This window comes from Mirounga angustirostris, unplaced genomic scaffold, assembly GCF_029215605.1.
Source record: "Mirounga angustirostris isolate CCGP_5_RB_7025 unplaced genomic scaffold, mMirAng1.0.hap1 SCAF_12, whole genome shotgun sequence".
Classification (NCBI taxonomy): Eukaryota; Metazoa; Chordata; class Mammalia; order Carnivora; family Phocidae; genus Mirounga; species Mirounga angustirostris.
This window is the reverse complement of record NW_026991720.1, coordinates 829,491-850,261: the sequence shown is the minus strand read 5'-3', so window position 1 is coordinate 850,261 and position 20,771 is coordinate 829,491. Positions and strand designations below refer to the sequence as shown.

The following is a 20,771-nucleotide window of genomic DNA, read 5'->3' as shown; positions in this document are numbered from 1 at the left end:
TTATACTAAGATTAGAATCCTTGCACACCTAACACACACTCACACACAAATACATACCAGCTGTTGCCACTGGAGCTTGATGGGGTCGATCACAGCAAGACCACCTTGACTCAGGACAGTGACTACAGGAAAGCCCATGCACTACCGCTCAACACCTCCCAGAAAGTGGCACTGGTGGGACAGGGTTTATCATCCCGAACATGGTAAAAAGCCTAGTCTGGAAAACCCACAACCCTAAGCCAGTCCATAAAGCCCATCAGCAGCATCAGCAGGGAACAGGAAGGCTAAGGACGCCCACTGTTGCCTCCCATGAGAGACCAAGGGACAGCAGAGCCGGGGGGCGGCAGATGGAACACAACAGGAAGACCTGCAGCCCAGGGTCAGCTCCGCGCCCCAGAGCCCCTGGAGTGGGAGCCCTGGGACCATTCTAATGGGAACCTGGGTGTCCAATGCAAGTAGACAGCACCCCGACTTGGACTGCTTACATTTCTGTTAGTTGCTGACATGATGGCCCTCTGAGAAGGACAACTGGCTTCCTTCCCAACGGCCCAGAGGATGCCGTGGGAAGTAAAAGCTGTGCGCATGCACACCGCAGGCCAGCAGGGTGGCTGGGGGTGAGCGGGAGAGGCAGGGGTTAGCAAGTAAGCAGACAGTCGGTTAGCAGGCAGAAGAGGCCTCCCTGGAGGACACCAAGGACAGAGGAGTGCCCGAAATTGAGATGAGACTGCCCAGAAAAGAAGAAGAGCATGTGAGATTGTGGGGGGCTCCTCCTTCCCGAAGCAACGTGTGTGGTTGCTGGCAGGAAGCCTGCACAAATTCTAGGAGCACTGAGCTAAAACTGATGCGGATGCAGAGGGGTGTTGGGAAGGGGGTCACGGAGGCACGGGAGGCGTACTCATACACATACCACAGGTGCCCTGACGTGCACACACGCTAATGCACTCACATGCACACATGCATCCACATGTATATCCACACAGAAACACATGTGTGCACACAGGCGCCCTCCTCCACCCCTCCTGCTCGTCTGTGGCTGAGGGAAGGACAGTCAGGCCTCAGGTGCCTCTTCCTGGGCAGGGAGGCAGGCCCTTCAGCCGTGGATGGCATGGGTCTCCTGCACTTCTGAGCTGAATGACTGTGGCCCTCGGCCTCCTCAGAGCTGTTGTCATGAAGGACCCTTGCTCTCCAACAGAATGGCCTCTTAACTCCCTGTGCTGCCCAGCTTTGTGGGTCCCATTCGCTTCTGGTAAGCTCTACTTGGCTGTCACTGTCTGCGCCTCTCCCACCCACCCACGAGCAGAGAGCTGGCAGGGCCCAGGGCTGGAACCGGGCTCTGCTCCTGAGTCTTCCAGTCCCCTGGCAGCTGGAGGGCAAAGACTCTGCGCTCCGTGGGGTTCTGAGTCAGTCTGTGGCTGCATCCAGGTCCCACCGCCCTCGCTCACCAGGCCCTGCCTTCCAGGAAGCCAAGCCGGTGCACTGCTCTGAGGGTTTGCCAGTGAGGTGCCCTAGGGTCGCAAGTGGCGCAGGGCAAATACAGCCTCTCAGCAGACGAACGCCTCCCCTGCCCAGGTTCAAAGACGCGTGGAAACTGACTGGAAAGCTGAAGGATGGTGATCCAGACGCTGGAAGTTACTAGCCTCTCTGCCTCCACATACTCAGCTGCCTGGTGCTGGACTTCGCCGGTAACTACAGTCCTTCCTTAAATTCACGTCGAGTCTTAGCCTGACCACTCTTACACTTGGACATCCTCATTGCATACTCTGGGAAGGGCTATTTAGAAGGAGGTCATACGGTTAGGACATAAGTCTCCCACTTCTGGGGCTTGTGGCTATCACTGCCTCTGGATCAACAGCTGAGCCACCGTGGGGAGTGCAAAAAACATCTGTTTGGGGTGGACAATACGTCCTAAGTATGTCATGCTACGGACAAAACTTTCTGATTTGGCAGAGAAAATAAGACACCTAGAGTTGAAGACTTATCTGCGCACTGTTTACATTCACTACTCAAAGTGAGGTGTCAGAGGGCGTTCACTGACCGGGCACTTCCTACATACAGCGTGTTACGAGGTCTTCACAATGTGACGTTTAAATCTCATGGCTCTGAGATGGCTCTTCTAAGCCTGGCTCCCCCATCACACCACGAACTATTCGTTCCACCAGGGGCTGGCACAGCAGGTCCTATGGAGTACTGTCTGCTCCAACCAGAGGTGGGCATTCTCCCCTCCATCCCCTCTGCCAGACCACCTTCTGCACATGATCCTGTGTGGCCAAGGCATCCCATCCTCTGGGTGGCCTTCTTCCCCCCACTGTGGGAGGAGGGGACCCCAGTGCGCTCATCATTCCCTCACATGTGCTCCTGAAGCAGGCAGCCTGGCAGCTGGAGGTCAAGGGAAGGCACATGTGTTGCCCATGAGAGCAAACCCTGGCACACAGTGTGGACTCACAAACACTGGGGGAAAGGAATGAATGACGGAACCAGTGGGAAGAGGACCAGGCACACATCTCTGAAAGGCTCTGGCAGGGGCGACCCACTCCTCCACGAACAGGTGTTGGGCTGAGACCCCCTAAAGCCCACCACATGAAACACAGAACCAGAGTCCTCGCTGTGGGGCGTGTTCACCCGGTTCCTCTCCCCCGGGGTCAGATTCAGGGGCACAAAGATGGGCAGAGGCTCCCTTCCCAATGGGCTAAACACAGATAGCACAGAGCCTGCCTTTCTGTGTGAGGAAGCGCATTCTTCCAGAGGAGATGCCAGGTCTTCTTTGAATGCGCTCCTTTGGTGTTTATGACCAGTTCACTGGGATCCCGACAGTATCTCACATCTATTCCACTCTCATGCTTTCTCCAAGCACTTCAGTCCATGACCTCCCTGGGACCTCAAGGCTCTTTCTCCAGGACCCACCCAAGACCTCAAAATAGAAGCCAGAAGAGAGGTGCATCTCCCTGATGCTTCCTGCCCGGTGGGTTCTGAGGACCAGGGAGATGCCATCTCACTCTGTTAGACTTTGTGTGAGTGCACACGGGTGGTTAAATTCAGAGCCCTGGCAGGGGCCCAGGGAAGCATGCAGGGGGCACTGGGGGCTGGTGTACTCTCAGAGCACTGCCGTCCATCAGGCTGCCAGCCAGAGCCCGGCTCAAATCCAAGCGCTGCCGTCTTCAACATTAACAAGCGCCCAATGGCACCCCCTTCAAAGGTGGGAGAAGCCCAAAAAGCTTGGCTGTCTCGCTGAGGCTTCTCAATGATCCAAGCTGCTTTGTCACGAAAGCTCCAACTGTCAGCTGGAATGGATAGATGTCTCCTGAGGCCTGCGATGTGTCTTGGAGTCGGAAAATCAGAAACAGTGCACCAGAGAAGGGAGCCTCGGTGAGCCGGCTCAAGGGGTGAAGCTCCTCCCAAAGCTTGGGTGTGTTTTCAGACCGTGGAGATGGGTTCCCTTGTTGGCACGGTCGAGTAGGCTTCCTTCCTCCTCTCTTTGCAGGGACCTGGGAAGTGGTCCTGGTGGGAAGATGGTGGAAAGCTCGGCCTCCTGCCCACTGCCTCACCTGAGAGGCTCCGGGGTGGGGACAGTAAGTCTCCTCTCGTGAGCCGGCAGCAGGGTCGTGTGTAGGTCTGGGGGTGGGTTCAGCCCCGGCTCTGCCCAGGGCAGGGAGAGTGCAGTGCCGTGCTCCTGCAGGAGACGCGCTGTGTGGTCGCTTCCAGGCACAGCCAGGCAGCTCGCCGCCCTGGGGCCCCTGGTCCCCGCGGAGAGGCCAAGTGGGAGGGCCGGGTGGAGGGGGGGCTCGGATAGCCAGGCCAGGCAGCACAATGCCCTCAACACAGCAAGTCCACAAGTTCTGCTGCCTAGACCCAGGATCTTGAGTGAAACAACGGTGCAAGACGCCCTCAGGGGGATTGGACCACCCACTTCCCTTCCTGTTAGCTCTGCCTGACATGGTGAAAGCACATGGCCCAGATGAAGGCCCCATCCCCAAAGACACAGGCCCGTCCACTACTCTCTCAACTGCACCGAGAGCCAGGTCCTCTAGGTGAGTACTGGCAGCACCCACAGGCTGCACCCACCCTCTTGGCCCATTCAGCCTCACCTCTCCGCTTCGAGCTTCCAAGTAAGTTAAAAATAAATAAAATAATCAGCTAGATGAAACACTTTGCTTTAAACGGGTCCTTTCTTGATATCCAGAAACACCCCATACTGAATCCATCTTTGATTTCACTGGACGCCCTGGAAGTCAGAGGTCACATGGTGGAATGGACGCCCCACAATGCAGCCCTTTCCAAGTGGCAATGAGTTACAATAAGGACGCCGAGGGCCCGGGCCCTCTTCCGACCTCCTCTCCACAGCACAGCTGCAGATCTCACCTCTGGGCATCACAGAGTGCGACCAGGAGTCACCGTGGTCGGTCAGCTCTCCCTGGGCCTGGACACCGTGTCAACAGACCCAGAGGCAGGGGCAGCAGGCCCTTCAGCCCCTGCCCAGTACCTCTCGAACGTTCCCCAGCCTCAGAGAGAAGCTGAGCAAGCCAGACTCCGGGGCAAGAGAAGGAGATAAGAATAGGGAAGAGCCAGAACACTTTGTCGGTTCAAAGGCCGCCCTTGGAGGACAGCAGGGCACAGAGCTAACCTGTCCTGAGGACTCCAGATAGTAGCCCTCGCAAGGTGGCGTCCGGCAGTGCCTACGTCAACCCCAGAAAGGAAAGCGGGGCCTGAGCAGACCAGGCCTCAGGACAGGGCGGTCCCCACGTTACACCTTCAGGCAGCGCAGTGGAAAGCTCGGTTACTTTGAAGACTGAATTCAGAGTCGGTTTGATAACCACTTAAAGATGGAATCCAAATACGCCAAATTAAAAAACAATTCGTCCACAGGCCAGATGGCAGGGAAGAGCGGTGACATTATCTCAACGTGTTTGCTCACGTGGGTGCTGACAAGGCGGTTGCTGCTGGCTGGGGGCCCCAGACTCAGGGCGGCTGCGGAACCGCCCGCTGAGCACCGACTCCCGCATTCCAGACCCGCTGCTACTTCCCCTTCTCTTCGCTGCTAAGGGCAGAGGAGGGTCGTGTCAACGCCCGACCTACTTGCAAGCTCTGTCTCTAAGGACTAATGCATCACACAGCTGCCGCTTGCTGACACTCAGGAAGCTCTCCGGTGCACGGGGCTCAGGAGTATGCACACCTTGCTGCCTCCTCTCAAGACACTGCTTCCCCTGCAAGGAGCTGCAGAGGGTCGGGGGCACGGGCGGCGCTCGCACGCAGGGTGGGTACCGTCACTGGCCTCTGCGAAGCTGGCTGGTTAGGAACACGACCAGTACGTGCACTCCATCGTGAGTGTCAAGAGGGGACCGAGCCCCTCGTGCACCTGCGGTGCTCGTGGGCAACACCCCGGACCTGCCCAAGGAGTGCCGCGTGCCAGGAGCCCCCTGGGCACTGACACTCTGCACCTCAGAGCTGCAGGGATTCTGAGCAGAGATGTGTGTGGGCGCCACACCCCGTGGGGCCTGTCCTGCTGAGGGCGGCTGAGCCTGGGCGCTGGGGACAGTGGACATGGGATTGTGCCTCAGGGCTTGAGCTGAACATCCTAACTACCTTTTCTGGACAAAGTCAGGATCCTGGGCTCCTTCTCTCCCTCCTCCTTGTGTAATTTAAGGAGATCCAACTTAGAAACATTTTTTGAATAACTTGAACACACGCACACCTTAGTGCTCAGGTCTGTGGACAACCCAAGGACAGCAAACAAAATCCAGCCTCTATGGCTTTCCTCCTACTGCTGTCTCTCTGGCAAGGACCTGGAGCATTTCCTTACACTATGAACAGTGCCTGTAATGCTAGAAATATTACTTCCTCCCTTAACATCAGCCCTGGCCCCCTCTGCCCCGTGGGCCTCATGAAAGTTGGACAGTGGACTCCACCTGGCCTGTCATCGGAACATTCGCTGGATGTCTGTGACACAGACCTGCACTGAGCCCACCGACCGCACCTGGGGACATCTGTGCTGTGGTCGGTGGAATGTTCATGGTGCAGGATGCTCAACTCTCCGCAGACTGCGGAGGGAGGGGGCCGGCAGCAAGCTCAGCCCCCGTGTGACGGCTACTAGAGGTTCTTCCGTGGGTCGGTGATGCAAGCTGGCCCCGGGACCGCGTGCGAGGGCTGAGCATGGAGCACCTGGTTACTGGCAGCGGCTGCTGGGCCTGAAAGCTGCAGCTTTTCAGAACTGTGCGTCTCCGGTGTGTTCTCAAGGGGGGCACAGTGGCTGCCACCCAGCTTTCAGCAGTGGGATCCGGAATCGAGGAGCGCTCGGGGGCATCGTCACCATCCCCGGCCACCCCCTGGCCCCCACATCCACTGGATGGTTCTTTGGGCAAAACGCACTAAGGGCCTGTTCTTGGGGACACAGGAGACGAGGGGGGCCGCCTGGAGCACCAGGCCCTCACAGACACGGTCCTCAGGCCCTGCACCTCCGAAAGCAGCCCTCACCTGGCAGGTGGTAGGCAGGCTAAGCCCTGCTGGTGGGAGGGGCGGCCGCAGGCTACACCTGGTGAATTTTTGCACCGATCCTCCCTGGAGCCGGTGAAAACCGGGAGGCCGCTGTCCCACACGTGGACCTTAATGGTGGCGCCCACTGCAGCTGTCTTCCTTGAGCCCTTTCTGAGTGGCAAGTGTGAGAGGTGGGAGCAGTCGGGGGGGCAGCACGGACACGGCCCCCATTTGGGTGCTCAGGGGGCGCCTGGTGGCCTCACGTGCGGGTCTGACTTGCGCTTCTCTGTAACCGACCGAACGCCTTCTCACATACGCCCGCCAGATGCACACCTTCCTTTCTGAATGCCGGTCTTCTGCCCATTTTTCTGTTAGGCCGTCTACCTTTCCTTACTGAATTGTAATCAACATATATTCCAGATACATGTCCTTTATCAGATGTATGTGTGGCCATGTCTTCTCCAGCCTGTAAGCTGCCTTGTCTCTCTCTCTCAGTAGCATCTTTTGATGAAGAGAAGTTGTGACTTTAATATAACCCAGTGTATCAACTTACTCCTTTATGATAGCCCTAAAAATATTCCATCCAGCAAGACTGTGATCTGTGAGGAAAACACTAATTTTAAAGCTATTTGAGCAAATTCAAATTGGGTTTTTAAGTCCCTGGGAGAGGGGAGAGGACAGGGAGAGCAGTGGACGCTTTAAGAAGAAAACTTTCTGTGCTGAGAATGAAAACAAGCTGCACAATGTCTGAGAAGCCGTGCAGGACGAGAAACCCTGTTTATCAGAGAAGAGTTAGCCAGTTTGGGCTCTGGGAACTTGGGTCGCCTGTTCGAGGTTCTCAGATTGGAAGAGATGAAGCACAGTTTGGAGAGAGAGACACACTTTGGCCTCTTAGATCCTGAGCAGGAAAGCTCAGCAAATAGGAGGTTTGCAGAGGGGACCTGGGTTTCCCCGGGAAGAGGCTGTGGCCATTCTTCTGTACTAACGTGAGACAGGAACACGGAGCTGCAGCACCAAGGCCCGCGGGCCTGTGTGTGGTCTCATGGGACCTTCAGCCCTGCCTGTTCTGCCCTGGACCGTGACCGGCGGTCTTCTGCAGCAAGGGCAGCCCACTCACGGAGAATGAGTGCAGGGTGAGATCCTCGAACTTGTAGGACACAGACAGGGCGAGCTGGAGCCAACACAAGAGAAGACGTGGGGCCAGCTTGTAGGAGGGACTCTGGCAAGGCCCCTGTGATGGGAAGCCAGCCTGTAGCCAACCTGTGTGCTGCCCGGGGCAGGTCCTGCAGGCTAGAGGCAGACAGATGGACCAGAGCGAGAAGCAGAGAGCAGAGTCCACCCCGAGATTACCCGGAGTCGGTGGTCACAGCTGTGCTCCTGCAGGGAAATGGATGTTCCTGGCGGCTGCGCACCCCCCCACCGCGGGCTGAATGCCGGAGGAAACCGAGTCACGTGAGGGCAAGGACGCTGGAAGCTTTGGCCGTAACTGGCTGAAGAAGGGCAAATGCTTCTGGGCCACCGTCTCTCCTGGAGGGCTCCCGGAAGAAGGACCCCGTGATGAAGCTGGAGCGCAACCTCACAGACAACGGCAGGCCAGTGGTTCTGTTCCTGTGCACTCCGGTCTGTGTCCTGAATGGAGCAGAGTCAGCTCTGAACCACCGGTGCCCGGGCCTGGAGACGAGCTTTGGGGTTCTCAGACCACACATGCTCTTGATGTAATCCAGTTCTTCACACACGGCACAGCTGACTGACTGAACATCCGCAACAGCCTTCGACACCGACCAAGCTGGGCTGGCAACATGACACTGACGAGGACAATGACACCACGTACCCCGAAAAGCCTGGACCAACCTGACACAACACCTGAGGGCACGTGATTCAGCACGGCCCCTCCCGCTCAGCAGGCAGCCCAGTGGGCGGACTGTGGCCGTGGGCAGGGGGACCCTGCAGCACGGTGAAGCTTGGCGCTCAGGCTTCTCTGTAGACGCTGCCGGTTTGCTTTAGTAAACATTAATAACTCCCGTGATGGACTACTAATAAGTACCTTTAATGACATGCCCCGTGAATTTATTTGAAATTCTTTAAAGGTCACAACATGGACATCCACCGACTAGGTCCGTCACAGCCCAAGCGCAGAATGTTCTTTCCAAACACTCCCGCAGTCTCCTGTCAGACAGGCCTCTGCTCAGCCTCCCCTGTCACTTTCAGACACAAGCAAGGGGGGGAACACGCCCCAGGAGGACCTGGGGCACGAGAACCTTCAACTCAACCTCTCCCACGTAAGCCCCTTCTCACGGCCTCCTCCGAGAAAGGTTCTGGTGGAAGTCTGAACCCGGAGTATCGACAGCTACACCACGGCTATCCCTCCTCGCATATCGGATGCGTCCCTGATGTTGGCACAAATTCTGGGGACCGGGGTCCACCAACGTCTTCCTTTTCACTTGCCTGAAGTATAACGCTGCTACTTTTGGCGGCTTTGGTATTGTTTTCACATGTGATAACTGGTTTGTTTCATATTATTTTCTATATTCGTTCTTATGAATGGATTATCTGACTAATTCCACCATTCGCGGGGTCTTGGCTGAGCATGAAGGAACCGAGGCAAGCAGGAAAAACATGCCCCAGGAGCTGGTGGGGGAGCTGAAGAAGCTTGGAGGAGAGAGGGAAGGGTCTAGGCTGAAGTACATCTGCAGCCGGATGGAAGGGTCCTCATGACAACCAGAGCCCTGAGGAACGTCACTGCCTCAGGAATGAGCCAGCCCAGGTCTCTGGGGGTCACTTCTCTGGCCACAGCTGTCTTCACACAAGGCAAACTCCACTTTCTGCAAACACGTGGCATCATCAAGAATGAGAATGACCAGTACATTTTTAATAACTTGGATCACTGTGCAGTTTTCGTTGACTGATTTTCTAAGTGGCTTTTGTCAGAAGTAGAGAAATGCCTTAAGTCAGAATCATGAATTTTAGGCATTGCTTACCAAAGACACCGAACAGATTTGTCCAGAAAACCCACACTTGGTGCATTCTAAGATCAAGATGTGGTTCCCCACTCCCGCGGTGTTCCTTCCCGCTCTCCACCGGTCTGTGGTCCCAACCGCTGGGACATGACAAGCAGTGCACATGGTTGACATGGTAACGCTATGAGTATACACCCCGAGTCTGGACTTGAGCCAACATGACAAAGCATGAAAATCTCTGAGTGCAGGATCAGGGGGTGCCGGGTGCGGTGAAACCCAAAACAGCTGCTGTGGGTCCAAGAGCCCTTTGCAGGGAGCCCCGGCTTTGTGGGGTTTTTCTTCAGGGAAGGAAGATGGGAATTCAGCACACGGTGCCTGGTGAGGGGCTCATGGATGAGGAGCAGCAGGAGGGCAGGACAGAGGGGAGGGAGGAGGGCCGGCCAGGAGGACAGCAGTCAGGGGAACCCCGAAGGACACTGCTGCCCGCGCCCCACTGGCCATCCCCTACCGACCCACCGCGTCTCGAAGCCCCTCCAGGAAAAGCCCCACAGGTGCAGATGGGGAAGCAACCAGAGACGGTGAGAACTACCTGAGGGTGCCCCTTCCTGCCCCGCCTCTGCTGTCCACTCCCCACCCCCCTCCCCTTGCCCTCTGCCCTCGGCCCTGCTTCCTGGGCATGCTGGGGGAGTCCCACACGGCGCCCGGTTCGTCCCCTTCTCCACCCGTCACACGCGGGGCAAGCCGGACAGCCCCTCGCTCGCCATGTTACCACAGCCTACAATTCACCTCATTCCACTTAATAACGTAACCAATGTCGGGCAGTTTATTTTAGTGGCAATATGTATTTTGCTATCTTTATTAGCTTCCTTAGTCCTATTCCTATAGAATCATCAAATCATCTCAAATTCTCCTTAACTTCTTAAATTGCATTTTAACCGTTTTAAGGAATGGATTATATGCTGTTTTAGAGTTAATTAATAAATTCTGGCATTCACAGAAGTTATATATCCCTCATGAATGCCAGGCTTCCCTTCCAATTATCATGCAACAGCGTTATAATTTGTTTCTCTGTCAACTTCCCCTAGACTGTGAATTTCCTCCCTATTCGGTTTTGGTGATGCTACAGTGTGACAAATTAACCCCAACACTTTAGCGCTTTCACACAACAAAGCTTTACATCTCGGCCCTGCATGTCTGCAAGCACCAGCCGGCTCCCTGGGACGCCTCCTTCCCAGTGTGGTGACTCAGCTTCCAACCAGCTTCCTGCTCACCGGGCAGAGGAAGAGAAGGGGAGGGTTTTAAATGCTTCAACCCAAGCCACAGTTAGGACCAAAAGGACCCCCGCAATCAGGAGGTCACTTCCCCTCAGCCCGTGGCCGGGCCTGGCCTGTTACAAGAAGCTGGGACCGTGAGCCAGGCGCACCGTGGCAGTCAGTCAACGTTGCCCGGAAAATGAAAGACTCGGCCGTCCCACTGGCATCCGTGGAGAGGGTCACGACTTGTTGCGAGCTCTTGCAAGGACTCTTCTTTCTTCTCCTCTCTTCCTCTTTATGTTTAGAGCACAGATTGATCCTTGATCTTCGATCTTTCCCTTTGCTTTCTCTGGTTAAATTTGTAGGAAGGGAGCCTACTGCCCTTTGCTTCCCTCCCATCCTCCTAACTATTTTGCCTGAAGAGATGTTGGCAGATACAATTGCTGTTTCCACTCAGAAAGACCAAATCAGCATACGCTGAAAAGGTCAGAGCTCGCCAGAGCCCCCAGCCTGCCACGCAGGAGTGCCCTTAGCAAAGCGTCCAGGAAAGGGAGCTCAGCCTCGCTTCCCCCCGGGGGGCCGTCCTTCTCGCTACTGCAACTTACTAACCAGAGCTGCTCAGTAAAACCAGCCACGGCTTCGCTGTGCTCTTGCCGCATCACCAACCCTGCCAGGAGGCGGGAAAGCAACAGAGTAAGGGCCGCTGGTGAGCGGAGGGCAGCAGAACACAGCGTCACGCAGTCTTCTCTCTGGGCGTCACAGGTGGCCAGGAGGAAGGACACGAACAGACCCACACAAGTGTGCACTCCACAGTCCCAGTCCTCGTTCGGAAGCTCGGGGCAGAAGTGCACCCTCCAGGCTGCAGCTCACGACTCGGAAATGGTGCCGGACCCCCGGCACCCAGGGGAATCATCCTGCATTCGGCTTGGCCACTCACAGAGATGCGACACCAGGCACCCCATTCCATCCTCGGCTGTGCCCGTGCGGGGCATGTACATATCAAAGACGCACGCGAGTTTATCATCACTCACTTTTCTTCCAACTCTCTCTATATCATGGCATTATATTCATTTTTTAAACTTCTCACATGTTGGGGATTCTGTCATGAATTTCATATGAGGGTAGGAGAGGAAGCATGACCAAATATTTGCTGTAAATGGGATCCGAGGTCTGAGAAGGTTGAGACTCACTGCAGGAGCCCATGTGACATGGTCAGGGTACTCTGAAGCGCTCAGGCCAAGGGGCAAGGAGGGGCCTTCAGATCTGGCAAAGGATCCCAGGCAACAGAAGGAAGACAGCGCAAGAGAGCCCTGAGTCCCTGTAGGGTCCTGGGGGGACACTGACCCCAGGGGCCCAGACTCCACCCACACTGGCCTGCGCGACTGGGAGGGGCAGGGTCCGTGACCCGGTCCACACATACAAGGGAGCTGCCGCCCAGGAAGTCCCGGATTGGCCCCCGAAAAAGACAGAAACGTGTGTAACCACGGCGGCCAGCCTTTCATCTCTGTGTCTTTGGCTGCAGGTATCCATGGTTCCAACAGAAAATAAATATGGAAAGGCAGTAACCACACTCAAGTTTCAATTACTACCCAGGGCGGTAGGAAGAAGTCATGCATAGTTAAAATGACTAATTTGCAAGGGGAATAAAGCACATTCCCAGATAGACCAAGTCATTTCATTTCTGAAGAATTTAGTCAGAATATTTATTTGCTACTTGACAAAAGAGATGACAGATTTCATCAGGGATAAGATCCCCTTCTCGGGTAGACAAAGACAGTCTCCAGGCTGCTTTTCACATGCAAATCTACCGTGATTAGGTTAACTCTGCGGGCGCAGCCAGAGTCTCTCTCTGTCCTCCCCCAGCACACCTGCCCACCGAGGAGGGGGTTTGGAAAGCTGAGGGAGGAAGCGATGAAGGAGAACCAGATCTGGCGCTTCCCTCCCCACCTCACTGCCACTCCAGCCCTGGCCACCCGCGGGGGCCACCTGCTGCCCTGGCCGGCTTACTGCGACCGGGCACCACTGGCCCTTCCTGGACGCTGGCCCGAGCGCCGGCCCAGTTCCCGGCCTCTCCACGAGATGCAGCCCCTGAGCGTGACCCTGAGCAAGCCGAGAGAGGGGTGGCTCCGCGGGGAAGGCCTGCGTCCACGGGCGGCACGGGACGCGCCCCTCGAGTGAAGGGTCAGCCTGGATCAGCTCTTTATGTTCGCTGCGCTGCCAAGATGGGGTTATTTTGCTCTCCCCAAATACCCTACCCAGCAAATTTTACCGAACAAAGTGCCTGGAAAAAAGCACCCAACGGTACACTCAGAGGCACCCCTTGAACGAGGGCATCACCCAGAAAATGCACTGAATTAGGATTTAATTGCTAGAAATTACTTTCAATTACTAAAAATTACGACAAATTACTTGTTGAATAGACACATTCTTTCACCACCATTAATAATTTAAAATTGCTAATTGTGTGTAATTGTGAGTAATTTTTGTTCTTTGCTGAGAGGCAAGGTGCTCCTTTACAGGAGCCGCTTAGCCGGGCTGGCCCCGCGCCCCCGCACCACCATGTGCACAGCCTCCAGCCGGACCACCGGGGGCAGAAGACAGCCCTTGGGCTCGGGCAGGGGGTGGGGCGGGCAGCCTCATGCTGCCGACAGACAGGACCTTCCCTGCAGAATAGGGCACACGGGCACCAGTCCATCTGCTGTTCTGAGAAGAGCGAATCTGGGTTTTCAAGTAAATCCAGAGTCCCCAGAAAACACCAGCCTGCTTGTCAGCATCCCCCTCACCTTAAAATCCCAGAACCAGCCTTCTGATCATGTTACCCTTGCACTTGGACCTGCCACCACCCTGGCGAAGTTGAAAGGGTGCCGACCAACCGTCCCCAAGTGCACCTCCCCTCTTCCCTCTCCGTCTGTGGCGTTCTGCCTTCCCTAGGGTTCTTTTCCACCTGCAAAACCCTCCCAGCCTTGAAGGCACAGCTCCTTCCTGGATGCCGCCCTGACCGACATGCCCTAGGAGATCCTCCCCGAAGCCTGGTTCCCCTCCCATGCTGGCCCCGACTGCACAGCAATCTCAGTACCTTTCCTCTTTATCTACCTGGCCCCTTTGGCCACAGGGCAGCTTCCAAAGTAAGCCCAGAGCTCCAGGGACTTGATGCATGGAGTGTTTGATCTGGGAGTTGAGATGCCTTGGCCACAGAGTCTTTCTGTGAGACCAGAGACAGCACGGAGCTGTGGCGGGGCTCACATGCCTCACATGCCTGCTGCCCAGCTTGACCCTTTGAGTCCCCCAAGTAAGTGTCAGAGCAAACCTCCACAGCAGCCCCTCTGCCTGGCCCCATCCTCCTCGTGGATGTACACACACATGCGCAGGAAGACACTCGCGGGTCCCAAACCGAAACCTCCTGCAGGCATTGGGATAACAGGGGAGGTGCATCTTTGCGCACAGTGATTGGATCTGTGTTTGCTTTAAAGACAAGGTGTCGAGGAGGTGGGGCTATGGCTTTGAAAAAGCGCCCTCCAGGCCTACCTCTGATACCCATTTGGCCCCTGGGACTTGAGCTGTGCAGGAATAGCCTGGAGTGGTCAGAAGTCAGAGCCTTCACCACTGGATGGGGCCACTGCGCAATGAACGTGTCCTGGGTCAGGAGACGCAGTTGGCCTGGACTTGCTCTCTGTCCTCCAGGAACAGCCTGAATCTGCAAGCCTTGCACCTCCCATCTGAGGGGATCGACCTGGTAGATACTGCATGGACACCAGCAAGAGCAGTGTGGGTGATGGTGCGACAGGGACCTGATCCGGCCTGTCCCAACTTGCACCTCAACAGAGCAGGCCCCTGGGCGGGTCAGAAACACCACCTTGTGACACTTTGGGGTGACCTCCCATGACGGAGATGGCAGCACTGTCCCTGTGCGGTGCTCCCACAGACCCCCTTGTCCCAAATGCTCCCACAGACCTCCTTGTCCCAAATGCTCCCAGACCCCCTTGTCCCAAATGCCCCCCCAGACCCCCCTTGTCCCAAATGCTCCCACAGACCCCCCTTGTCCCAAATGCTCCCACAGACCCCCTCGTCCCAAATGCTCCCACAGACCCCCTCGTCCCAAATGCTCCCACAGACCCCCTTGTCCCAAATGCTCCCACAGACCCCCTTGTCCCAAATGCTCCCAGACCCCCTTGTCCCAAATGCTCCCACAGACCCCCCTTGTCCCAAATGCTCCCACAGACCCCCCTTGTCCCAAATGCTCCCACAGACCCCCTCGTCCCAAATGCTCCCACAGACCCCCTCGTCCCAAATGCTCCCACAGACCCCCTCGTCCCAAATGCTCCCACAGACCCCCTCGTCCCAAATGCTCCCAGACCCCCTCGTCCCAAATGCTCCCACAGACCCCCCTTGTCCCAAATGCTCCCACAGACCCCCCTTGTCCCAAATGCTCCCACAGACCCCCCTTGTCCCAAATGCTCCCACAGACCCCCTCGTCCCAAATGCTCCCACAGACCCCCTCGTCCCAAATGCTCCCACAGACCCCCTCGTCCCAAATGCTCCCACAGACCCCCTTGTCCCAAATGCTCCCAGACCCCCTTGTCCCAAATGCTCCCACAGCCCCCCCTTGTCCCAAATGCTCCCAGACCCCCTTGTCCCAAATGCTCCCACAGACCCCCTCGTCCCAAATGCTCCCACAGACCCCCTCGTCCCAAATGCTCCCAGACCCCCTTGTCCCAAATGCTCCCACAGACCCCCTTGTCCCAAATGCTCCCAGACCCCCTTGTCCCAAATGCTCCCACAGCCCCCCCTTGTCCCAAATGCTCCCAGACCCCCTTGTCCCAAATGCTCCCACAGACCCCCCTTGTCCCAAATGCTCCCACAGACCTCCTTGTCCCAAATGCTCCCAGACCCCCTTGTCCCAAATGCTCCCACAGACCCCCCTTGTCCCAAATGCTCCCACAGACCCCCCTTGTCCCAAATGCTCCCACAGACCCCCTCGTCCCAAATGCTCCCACAGACCCCCTCGTCCCAAATGCTCCCAGACCCCCTTGTCCCAAATGCTCCCACAGACCCTTGTCCCAAATGCTCCCAGACCCCCTTGTCCCAAATGCTCCCACAGACCCCCCTTGTCCCAAATGCTCCCACAGACCTCCTTGTCCCAAATGCTCCCACAGACCTCCTTGTCCCAAATGCTCCCAGACCCCCTTGTCCCAAATGCTCCCACAGACCCCCTTGTCCCAAATGCTCCACAGCCCCCCCGTCCCAAATGCTCCACAGCCCCCCCGTCCCAAATGCTCCACAGCCCCCCTGTCCCAAATGCTCCCATGGCCCCGCCTTGTCCCAAATGTCCTGTCTCCAAAACCGAATTGGCAAAAAGAAAAAAAAAAATGTTTCCTCCTCCTTCCTCTTCCCCGTGTTCTGCCCCGGCTGGCACCCATCGTCCTCCCCTCGCCGACCTGTGGGGGAGAGGAGCGCCCACGGCTTTACCACACGTTCCGTCCAGGCCCCAACAGGGGGGCACGGACAGCCGTGGCCGCACCCTCAGAGCAGAGCCCGAGAGAAGCACTGTCAGCTCCCCCCGCCGCCCTGCATCACCTGGTGCTCAGCTCCGAGCAGGCCCTGGACGGTGTTCCCGCCCACAGCACTTCTCAGAGTCACCTGTGTGAGGAGAACAGGTTTTGTTCTTAGGCTTGCCCTAAATGTTCAGCAAAACGAAAGGAGCTTGCATCTTTGCCTGGGTGTTACCTGGAGAGAGATGTGTGCCAGATTTGGAGGCCTCACCCTGCACGATGTACTGAGGCAGCCGGAGGAGGCCCGGGGGGGACTGCCCACACCCGCTCCTGCAGCACCCCCAGGTGATCATTCCAGGAAGACGTGGGAATATCCTTCCAGAACGCCACTTCTCACAAATAAAACAGTGGAAACTGAAGGCAGGAACCACACTTGCCTCCTACAGGGTGACCTCCCATCTCAGTCCTGAAGCATGGGTGTGAAGGTCAAATCACACCATCGAAAAATAATCAATGTGATCAATAACCAATACCGTGCCATTCACTTCCTGATTTGACTGGCACATGAGCTTGACCTCACCGAGTGTACCCGGCTACACAAAGCTTGGTGTGACCTGAGTGTTCCACAGAGGCTCTTGAACTGCCCCAAATCCTGGAAAACAATTTGTTCTCAGACAGCTAAACTTGTGTAAGGCTTTGTGTGTCCCATCCCTTCTCTACAGACTGCATAACTATACACGTGCCATCCCACAGCTGGAGCACCACAGACCCTAAATCTGCGCCCCCATGCATCTGTCCCTGACACGGGGACCCAGCCAGAAGCTGGAGCTCTCTGCACGCAGAAGCCCAAGCTCAGGGAGGCAGCACGCTCTTAAAATTTGCCAAGTGACAGCTGAAGAACCGCTGCTCGGAAGGAGGGGGAGGGATGCTGTCAGGGGCCCCACGTGGAACAGGGTCCCGCCGGCCCTGCTGCGTTCCGACAATCTGCTGCGCACGCGACAGGAAGGAGAGGGCAAGAGGGAACTGCAGGTGCCTCCCAGCTTCCGCCCTCCACCCGGAGATTCAAGATAATCTCGTAACCCTGAAGACTCCAGTCTTTACACACAAACCCTCTTTATGTATTTAATTGGCCCTCTCTGGGGGATGTTTTTTTGAAACTCGGGCTTTGAAGGCCTTTCATTATGGCATTGAGATAAAGGGAGAAAGAGCAGGGTTTTATAGAGAGAACAGAGCAGATAAAAAGAGAAGGAGGAGATGAAAAGAGCATGGAATGACAAAGGAGGAAGAGCCATGAAGGACACTGAGGCTCAGACGCGGCCTTTGGTTTTTTCCACCGCGCTAGATTCTCCGAGCCAGTTCATTAACTTCACAAGAGAAAAATCACAAACCTCTTTCTTTCTGAGGACTGTATTATCAAATTTTAAATTTTCCCAAATGTTGAACAATGGAAGAAGTGTTTTCGCAGAGAGAGTTTAACTACCGAGTTCGAATTAGAGGAAGAAACGCCTACCGAGGGTGAGCGGGAAAGCAGACAGACAGCGAGCCTGCCGTCCTGCGGCGGGCGCCTGCCGGACCCCCGAGGGCCTGCCCGGAACCGGACACACGCCAGTGTAAGGACAAGCCGGCTCTCACAAGGGCTGACCGTGTGCTCTTCATCACATCTTGTGAACGTTTCTGTGGTTTGGAAGCACACGGAACGATAGAGCGCTATGCGTTCCCAAACGCTGAAGTCCAGGAAGAACACTGGAGTGCGTGCGCAAGGTTTTCTGAGAACGGGGTCACCCAAAACCTGGAGATCGGCATGGCCGCGTGCCCAGAAACATGAGGAGAACAGCACAGTGACGCGCCCCCATCTCCTACGATCCTCCCGACAACCATGAAAGTCCAATTTTCAACTCTCCTGATCTGACAGAGGGAGGAACAGATCCAGGCTGGGGAGGGGGCCCAGGGAGGGAGGGGACACACGGAGCCCAGCTCCCCTGACACGGGAGCGCTGGCCCTTCGTCCCGCCACGTGCCACCGAAGAACACAGGCACCAAGATGACCGTGCGGCCTGGGCAGCATGTCCGTCAGGGGCTGTGCCCCCAGTCTCGGCTCCTGACAAAGACGGTTCTCCATAAAGGCTTTTGAGTCAGTAACATATAAAACCAGAGTAAATCCTAGTGTTCTTGAGACTTTAAAGGTCTCAGGTGGCCCCCATCTCTGCCAGTGGGAGAAATGGGCAGAGGCCATTTCTCCGCACTGGGGCTTCCCGCTCAAAACCCAGCCTCCGTCACCCAGACTTTGTGGCCTTCTGGAAACTCCCCTCTTGTAAGAAACCTGTCTAGGGTGAAGGTTTCCTCTGTGGATAAGGTTAAGGGGATGCTGTGTTCTAAGAAGTGGTTCTGGCTTTGATTAGGGAGGCCAGGCCACGAGTAAGGTCTGACGGAGCCTGTGACTACAGTCCCCGTCATTAATAACCAAGCACCCTCAGGAGTGGCTCCGTCTTTGTGTAGAGCAGTGAAACAGAAGAAATTAGACATCCACCCGAGAAAGCGTTAGGATACATTTTCTGCTGTTTCTCACCCAACATCATAAGCACATAATTCTAAAAACAAACCGAGTAACCGGTCTTTTTCTGTTGTCTTGGGAAAAGTGACTTACTTACCAAAAGGAAGAGGAAAAAGGTCTATTTTGTATTTGAAATCTAGGGTGAAGCAGACATCTTTGAGAATACAACATGGGGCTTCAGAGTGAGCGCGAGAGAGTTATCACCGAGCTGTGGGGCAGACAGCAGATTTGGCGGGGGAGGGTAGAGACCAAAAGCCTTGGGCAATGTATGATGACTTCCTAAAGCTCACCGGACACATGTGTAAAGCTGAGATAATTATGCTTTTTTTTTTTTTTTAAAGATTTTATTTATTTATTTGAGACAGAGAGAATGAGAGACAGAGAGCATGAGAGGGAGGAGGGTCAGAGGGAGAAGCAGACTCCCTGCCGAGCAGGGAGCCCGATGCGGGACTCGATCCTGGGACTCCAGGATCATGACCTGAGCCGAAGGCAGTCGCTTAACCAACTGAGCCACCCAGGCGCCCAATTATGCTTATTTTAAAAATATTTTGCATCTTAAATGAGATGACACACGTGACTAGCTCAGCAACTGGAACACAGATATCGGCCTCTTTCTCCCCTTCTCTAACCTCCTACAGCAGGGCCTTCACATCTCCGAAGGAAAATACACCGAAATATAGAAAAGAGGGATGTGCACTCATCTGGAGGGTATATTCAACTGTATATATGAAAGAAACCATATTGGCTCATGCATTTTACGATTCATATTCATCAACAAGAAGACACCCAGCAAGCGTCTTGGTCATGGATGCCGCCTAGCATCCATGAACAGGAAAGCGAGTCCCCATTTCAGGTGATTAACAGATCATCCCGAGCTGGCCACCCAGACTCCGAGGCAAGAGGACAGAAATGGGTGGGTGGGCATCAGCTTCCCGCTCACCTCCGTCCCCCAGCAAGCACTCTGGGACTCATCGGTAGTGCTGAGACACATGGGGCCTGTCACCACAGTCTCCCCAGCCGCACAAAGCCCGGCCCATCACCTGACAATCTCCCTGGTGCCCAGAAAAGCAGAGACGGTGAGAAGCTTGGACCATAATGCACTCCAAGCACCCACCTAGGACGGTCTGCATCTTTGATTCCATGTCTCAGAGAAGCAAACACTAAAATGGCCTACTGTATACAACGGCATTTTCTGCCAAATGATTGTGTTCTGCTTTTAAAACATTTTTTACTTTAAGGAAATGAAAAGCAGGTCATATGTTAATCAACTACATGTTTAAAATATGCTTAAAAGAGATGATCCAAAATGTATTTTGAGGTCATTATATTTCCACTGGACATTCCCGGACTCTCCCCAGTACATGGACACACATGCACATGCATTTCTTGGTATTCATGGGCATGTCCAATATATGTTGCTCATGTGTGCGATCCGCACTGAAGCTGAAACTACATGACTCACTACTGGCTACGTTCTAAAAGAGTAATAATAACATCAAATAGCCGGCCCACGATGCTTAGCACTTCTTACACATCTCCATCACTCCGTAGGTAATGATCCCCACGTGCTGCTGAGAACCCCGGAGCTCGGCCGGCTGCACAGATCCCACCCAATGTCACACTGGCAGCAAGCGCAGGGATTGACTCAGAGCCCACGGCCCTGATCACTACACTACAGATGTCCTGGAAAGCACTACAAAGCGTCCGTGCATTTCCTCATGACCACATGGGAGAACTCGCAGCTCACAGCTGCATCTCTCAGGCTTGTAGATCTTTCTCTCCCTGCCCCTCATCTCAATCCCCCGAGGACGTCCCTACACCCCCTCCACATTCACTTATTCCCTGTCTGCACCCGTCATCGCCACGCAGCCCTCCTCGCCTGCATGCTGGCCTTACCCCTCACTAATAACAGAAGGGGTGACAACACCATCCCAACCAGCACCAGCCATCTCAGTAAATGCTTGCCCTGTTTTCAGTTTTTGTTCACTTTTGTTTTGGTTTTTAGCATTTGGACCCGGTCTTGTTTGCTCTCAGCTGAAAACGTAGGCCATCCCAAG

General features: G+C 55.4%; 1 protein-coding gene across 1 annotated transcript in view; it reads right to left on the bottom strand.

The window, feature by feature from the left end:
- Positions 1-20,771, bottom strand: part of PTPRN2 (protein tyrosine phosphatase receptor type N2) — a 577,019-nt gene that overhangs the window by 536,856 nt on the left and 19,392 nt on the right. The window lies entirely within an intron of this gene.